The following is a 6,813-nucleotide window of genomic DNA, read 5'->3' as shown; positions in this document are numbered from 1 at the left end:
AGCTGTGAGAGACTCAGGTTCGAATGGAGGTGAGAATGTTGTTGTAGGTGACTTTGGGTTCCCCCTCGGAGTAGAAATGTAAATATAGAACTGCCAGACTCCAAGTGGGGCCTGGAGATCTCCCACTTTAACAACTGATCTCCTGTTGGCAGAGATTAACTCGCCTGGAGAAAATGGCTGCTTTGATGGGTGGGCTTTAGGGCATTGTGCCATGCTGAGGCCCCTCCCCCTCTCCCAGATCCACCTCCAAAGTATCCAGGTATTTTCTAACACAGACATGGCAACCCTATGTAAATAAGATATTTAAATAATCCAACATAGATACAGATGTGAGCAGCTCTCCTTTGGTTGTGAACTCTGGGGCTGAGAGATTTCTGACAACCGAAGGGGGGACTTTTCTAGAGGGGACAGGCTTGGAAAGGAGAAGGCCCTCAGGCAGAGTAGAGCTCCTTAAAGTCCACCCTCCAAAGCAGCCATTTTCTCCCTTTGTAGTCTGTAAATAATTGTAATTCTGGGGGACTTCCAGCCCCACTTGAAAGCTAAATGCAATATATAAGGAACATTCGGTATAGAGATATCAAACACGATAAGTAAGTATTCCATGGAGAATAGGGTTGCCAGGTCTGATTCAGGAAATATCTGGGGACTTTGGGGTGGAGCCAGGAGATTTTGGGGGTGGAGCCAGGAGCCAGGTTGTGACAAGCATGGCTGAACTCCAAACATTTAAAGGGACTGCACTCCTTTTAAATGCTTTCCTCCCATTGAAAATAATGGAGGATGGGAGCACCATCTTTTGGGTCTTATAGAATTGGACCTCCTGGACAGGTCGTCGACTTCTGCCCCACCTTCACTTATGGCAATTGCTCAAAAATTTGAGCAATTGCCATAAGTGAAGGTTTTGTGGAGACTATGGTCCCTATTGGTGTTATGCAAGAATCTTATATTTGTTATTAAAATTTGTGGAATATCCCCTGTTGAAAAAGAATTGGAAGCAGGTGGGGCAGAAGTCGACGACCTGTCCAGGGATTTTCAAGCAACATTTGGAAATTCATATTTCATTGATGGAAATTTCACTGAAGAAATCACTACGTGAAGAAGATGTTCTCATGTTGGACTTTTTCCATATGTATCTACTCTAAGGACTTTATTAGGGAGATATGTTTCTTTGTGTTTATGGTTAATAATACCATTGTTAGTTAATTGTCACTATGTGGTTGTGTTTTTGATTACCTCCACAGTGACTTCTCTCTTAGTTCTAAATCCCCAGGTGGGGGCAGGGGATTCTCCAGTTGGGAGACCCTCCCCCTGCTTCAGGGTCATCAGAAAGTGGGGGGAGGGGATGGAAATGTCTGCTGGGCATTATTCCCTATGGAGAACGATTCCCATAGGGTATAATGAATTGATCCCTGGGTATCTGGGGCTCTGGAGGGAGGCTGTTTTCTGAGTTAGAATTACCAGCCTTTCAGCATAGCATCCAGTGCCTCTCCTCAAAACACCCTCCAAGTTTCGAAAGGATTGGACCAGGGGCCCCAATTCTATGAGTCCCAAAAGAAGGTACCGCTATCCTTCATTATTTCCAGTGCAAGGAAGGCATTGAAAAGGTGTGTGGTCCCTTTAAATGTGATGGCCAGAACTCTCGTTGGAGTTCAATTGTGCTTGTCACAACCATGCTCCTGGCTCCATCCCCAAAGTCTCCTGGCTCCACCCCCAAAGTCCCCAGATATTTCTTGCATTGGACTTGGCAACCCTAGTTCCAGGATTTGATGAAATTGTGCTACACTGGGCTATCCCTCCCCCCCAAATCCATGGTGCTTCACGTTCAGATGCTACTGGTTACCTAGGGAGCAGGACCATACCCGCATCTGCTCACCATGTTCTTTAATTATGCTTATTTCCTGGGCAACAGCACTCTTCCAACCAACTGCATCCTGGCAAGAACATTGCCCTACCAGCCAATCATCTTTTCAGAGAAGCTACAGAAAGGTAATGCACTGTGCATGCGCACCATGTGTGGGCAACTCATGGAGAAGTTAAATGGCAAACTGGCGGTCCACCATATCCGCCTATGGAGAGGTGAGAGCGCATGGAAATTAACTCCTTTGAGGGGCCCAGTGAAACAGTGCCACTTTTCTGCCTGTGGCTGAGATGGGGGAGGGGGTCTGCAGATGAGAGGGATGACTGTGTTCCATGCAATTTTGGTGACGGTGTGTGCCATGGTTGCTGCACAGGAGACCCTCAAATTGGCTGTGCAATGACCAGAACGGTAATAATAATTATTATCATATGACATTGTGTGTCAAATAGCGAAGTGATTGTAAGATTGTTTGGCAGCCAGAAGTTCTAGCTCTTTTATGCACTCCAAGGTCGTTTTCGCACTCACCTTAATCAGCATCGACGACCCTCTTCACCGCGCAGGATCTGCGCGGATTTCGCACTAATTGCCGCGGAGCACCCGGAAGAGCCGGAAAGTCCCGCCGCTTTTGCGGCGCAAACGCAAAACTGCTTTTTGGCGATTTACGTTTGCGCGGCAAAAGCGCCGGGACTTTCCGGCTCTTCCAGGTGCTCCATGGCAATTAGTGCGAAATCCGTGCAGATCCTGCGCGGTGAAGCGGGTCGTCGATGCTGATTAAGGTGAGTGCGAAAACGACCCAAGATGGAGAGCTAGAATTGTTTTTAAGGGAAGAGACGTTTCAGAGGTGGTTTGCTTTTTGATTTGATTGGTTGATTTTATAAACTGCCCTCCCCTGGATGGCTCAGGGTGGTGTGCAACATATAACAGCACATCAATCAATAAAACAGTTTAAGGTGTTATATCGTGGCAAGTTGTGAATTTCGTGATGTTCCTTATCGAACGGTTTAGTTACGCCCCCCCCCCCTAATTCCTGAGGGCTGTTTCACTTCCTGTTTGGTTTCACTTCCTGTTCTGGTTTTTGGCTGATATTCTGTTCAAGCAGAGGCTGGGGAAGGCCCTTTGGTTGCTCCAATAAAACTTTCAGTCCTTTTGGCACGGTGTGCTTGTGGAATTATCAGGGCTTTTTTTGAGCAGGACTGCACAGAAACACAGCTCCGGTTGGTTTGGCATCCAGGAAAGAAAAGGAAACGCCCCCTGTGCAAGCACCAGTTGTTTACGACTCTGGGGTGACATCGCATCACGACGTTTTCACGGCAGACTTTTTACGGGGTGGTTTGCCATTGCTTTCCCCCAGTCATCTACACTTTCCCCCTAGCAAGCTGGGTACTTATTTTACTGACCTCGGAAGGATGGACTAATATGCAAATAAGTTCCTGCTGGGCTTTTTCTAGGAAAACAAGCCCTGGGAATTATTACAAAACAAATTTTAAAAATCATGAAAACAATACAGAGCAACAATATGGCCGTTCAAAGGGGCCCCATGGTGGGGGGAGGGCAAGAGATGGAGGCTAGGCTTGGTGGGGAGCTGTGCTTGTCCTCAACTGTAGGCCTCGTGGAACATTTCCTGCCTCTGTCGCAGCCCTGATATTCCTTGGAGGTTGCCCTTTCAAATAATAGCCAAAAGAAGGCTGATGCTGCTTAGCTTCTGAGATCTGATGAGATTGGAGTAGGGCTGCCAGGTTCCCTGGCCAGGCTGGGGTTCTCCCACCCTGGAGGTTCCCAACGTACTGGTCCACATTGAGCTGGTGGGGGGAACCTCCCCCGATGTTGCCAGCACGATGATGTCGCTTGGAAGTGATGTCGTCATGCTAGCAACATCACATGCCGGCCGCTCTAGGAGCAACTGGAAAAACTCTATGGTTTTCCTGGACGCTTTAACAATTTGGGAGGGAAAACTAGAGTTTTCTCTCCCAAATTGCTACCATTTCCGGGAAAACCATAGAGTTTTCCTGGGCACTCCTAGAGCGGCCGGTGTGTAATCTTATTGGTGCGATGATATCACTTCCGAGTGACATCACCACACCCCGCATGCTTCGTGTGAACAAAGACAGCCCCCCGCCGGGGGTTTTCAGAGGGGTCCGTAGATTGGAGTAGCTTGGACTATCTGGGTCAGGGCGAACAGAACGGTGTCTGTAGTGCTTATGCACAGATCCCGAAAATTTAGAACACAAAAACGCAGCACAGATTTTAAATCTGAACTGGTGGTGCCCTACCTGAAACTTAGCAATCATGGTAAAAACAATTTTTTTTTTTTGCATACTAAAGCCTGGATTCAAATCTGTAACACATTTCTTGGTGCAGACATCTCATTGCTCTGCACAGGAAGACAATTGCAAACCACCTCTGCTCAACTCTTGCCTTCAGTATTCCTTGAGGGGTTGCCATAAGTCTGTCTGTTACTCACAGGACTGGTGCAAGATCAAAAATCAAAATGGAAAGTACCCACCATAAGTAAAAACTGAATGTCACCGTCAATTTGCTGGTCTTGAACATAATTGCAAAACGTGACCAGCCGTTTCCTCACCTTGCCTCATAATGTAGCCCTCCCCGTTCAGCGTTCCTGCCCATGAGAGGGTTGCAGGCCCTTAATGCAGTCAGAAATGTCCTTCACAATAAATTTCCCCACTTTCCAGTTCTGTGACTTTGCAAATAAATAAATCATCAAGCAAGCAAGGAGTTTAAGAACAGAACAACAAATTTGCTGGATCGGGAACAAAGATCCCACCTCCTGTTTTCTAAAGCAGCCAACCGACCGCCCTCAAAAGCTCAGGGGAACAACGATGGGCAAGGATTGTAAAAGGAACTTGACACTCGTTCTGCTCCCATTCTTCTGCTTTGTCACCTCTGGCCAAATAGTTCTTGCACATTTCTTTTAAAAATACAGATGCAGAACCAGCCAGATGAGTTTGCCAGAAGGAATCGCGGGATTAGGGCACCCATCGTGAACAGTGATGCTTCTTTTCAAATTGTCCTCGCCTCGGGGGGTGGGGGGAAATCTTCTGTCTCCTGCTTCAACGTGAAGACTTTGGTATCATTCAGAACTGATGGACAGCTTTCGTCCAGGAAGGAGGGAAGCAGCTGTAGCAGAATAGAAAATGCCATGTAAGAAATGGCTTTAGGACGCTCTGCTGACGTGGTCCGAGGCAGAACGGCAGATTTAAGGTTTTCTCTTGGTTATAAATTGTAGATGAGGCAATGGCCTCATAGCTTCAGGATTTTGTTAGAAGCTCAAGCTAAATAAAGTATAGCTCATAAACTTTATACTCTTGGAAACCACTTGATTCAGAGAAGCTTGGCTTCGCCTAGAAGATCTTAGGCTAACTATTTATTTAGAAATTTCTGCCCCACTTTCTGCCTCGTTTGAGGCAGGAACCACAGAAATCAGTATGGATTTGCTGTGAAAAAAAGAACAAAACAGCCATAAGTGTACACTAAATTGCTTTGCACTGAAATACTTCTGAATATTATTATTTTATCGTATGTTACAATAGTTTTACTACAATTGTATATATAATTGTATTATATGTACAATTATAGTAAATTGCCTTTCTCTTCCTGCTTTTCAAGCAGTTTGTCTCCTCGCCTCTGTTTTATCTTCACAACAACCCTGTGAGGTAGGTTGGGCTGAGAATGTGTGACTGGCCCCAGGCCACCAAGTGCTAAGTGGGGATCCAAAAATGGGCCTCCCAGATCCTATTCCAGCATTCTAAACCAGTATACCACACTGTTGCTCAATATTATTGCCTTCCTCCCCACACACGTATACAAAGCAGGAGTCAAGTCGCACCTTTAAGACCAACCAATTTTATTAATTGGTCTTAAAGGTGCCACTTGACTCCTGCTTTGTTCAACCGTTTCAGACCAACATGGCTGCCCGCTTGAATCTATACACGTGTATACAAAGTTCTTTCAAAAGGTTTCTTAGCTCAATGACGAAAGAGCGAATTTGATGGTCATAAAATGCCAGTCTTAAGCTGGATGCTTTGAATTGTTTCCTAAATAATGGATGGTGAACTGGGGGGCATTTGCCAAGTTCAGCAAAGGGTACGCTCCCTCAACAGCACCACCATTTTGAAGTCCCATCGCCTCCTGCAACTGACATGAAGGGAATTGGTAGCAAATTTCCAATAATGAATTATAAATACAACACAGTAAGGCATGAGAAATGATACATAACGAAGAGTAACAATTGAATGTCGGCACTACTTACCTATTACATTTATTATTTGAGAAGACAGTTCCTGGAAGAAAGGCTATTTGGCCCGAAACGATTTTTGGACCAGTTCTTCAGTCAGGACTTTTCATAAACACCTTTAGGGGCCCTGGGCCGGCTTCCCCCCCTGGTTTCCCCCCTGCTTGCAGCCCTCCTGAGCTGCTCTTTGCCTGACTTGCCTGGTGCTGCTGCTGCTGGCTTTGTTGCCACACATTTGCCTCTCTCGGCCTCTCCCCTGCAGCTTAGTCAAAGGGGCTTTTAAGAAGGTGCCTGCAGGCTGCAGCGGGGGCCGTTGTGGCAGTGGGGTGGGTGCTCAGACTCTGAGATAATTTGCAAGGGGGACGCCGAGATTTTGACTGCCTTGGAGCCTCCGCAGGGTTTAATCCGGCACTGGTTTTGGGCGAGTTTTATGAATTTGTAGCAAAAAATAAATAAAAAATCATTGAGTTTTTGCAGAAAACTCCCGGACTGAGTTCAGGATTCCCCTGCTGGCAGTGAGGCAGGACCTGGGAACTCCAGAGGGACTTCAGTAGGGTATGAAGTCCAGCAGTCCACCTTCCAAACCAGGTATTTTCTCCAGGAGCAATGGAATAAATGTTTTCAACAAATAAATAGTAAGTAAATGAGTGATTATGGAGACTGGAGATCGACTGTAATTCTAGGAAAGAGGCTGTGGCTCAGTGGAAGA

The sequence above is a fragment of the Heteronotia binoei genome, chromosome 15 (genome assembly GCF_032191835.1).
Source record: "Heteronotia binoei isolate CCM8104 ecotype False Entrance Well chromosome 15, APGP_CSIRO_Hbin_v1, whole genome shotgun sequence".
Classification (NCBI taxonomy): Eukaryota; Metazoa; Chordata; class Lepidosauria; order Squamata; family Gekkonidae; genus Heteronotia; species Heteronotia binoei.
The sequence above is the reverse complement of the archived record's forward strand: the minus strand, read 5'-3'. Positions refer to the sequence as shown.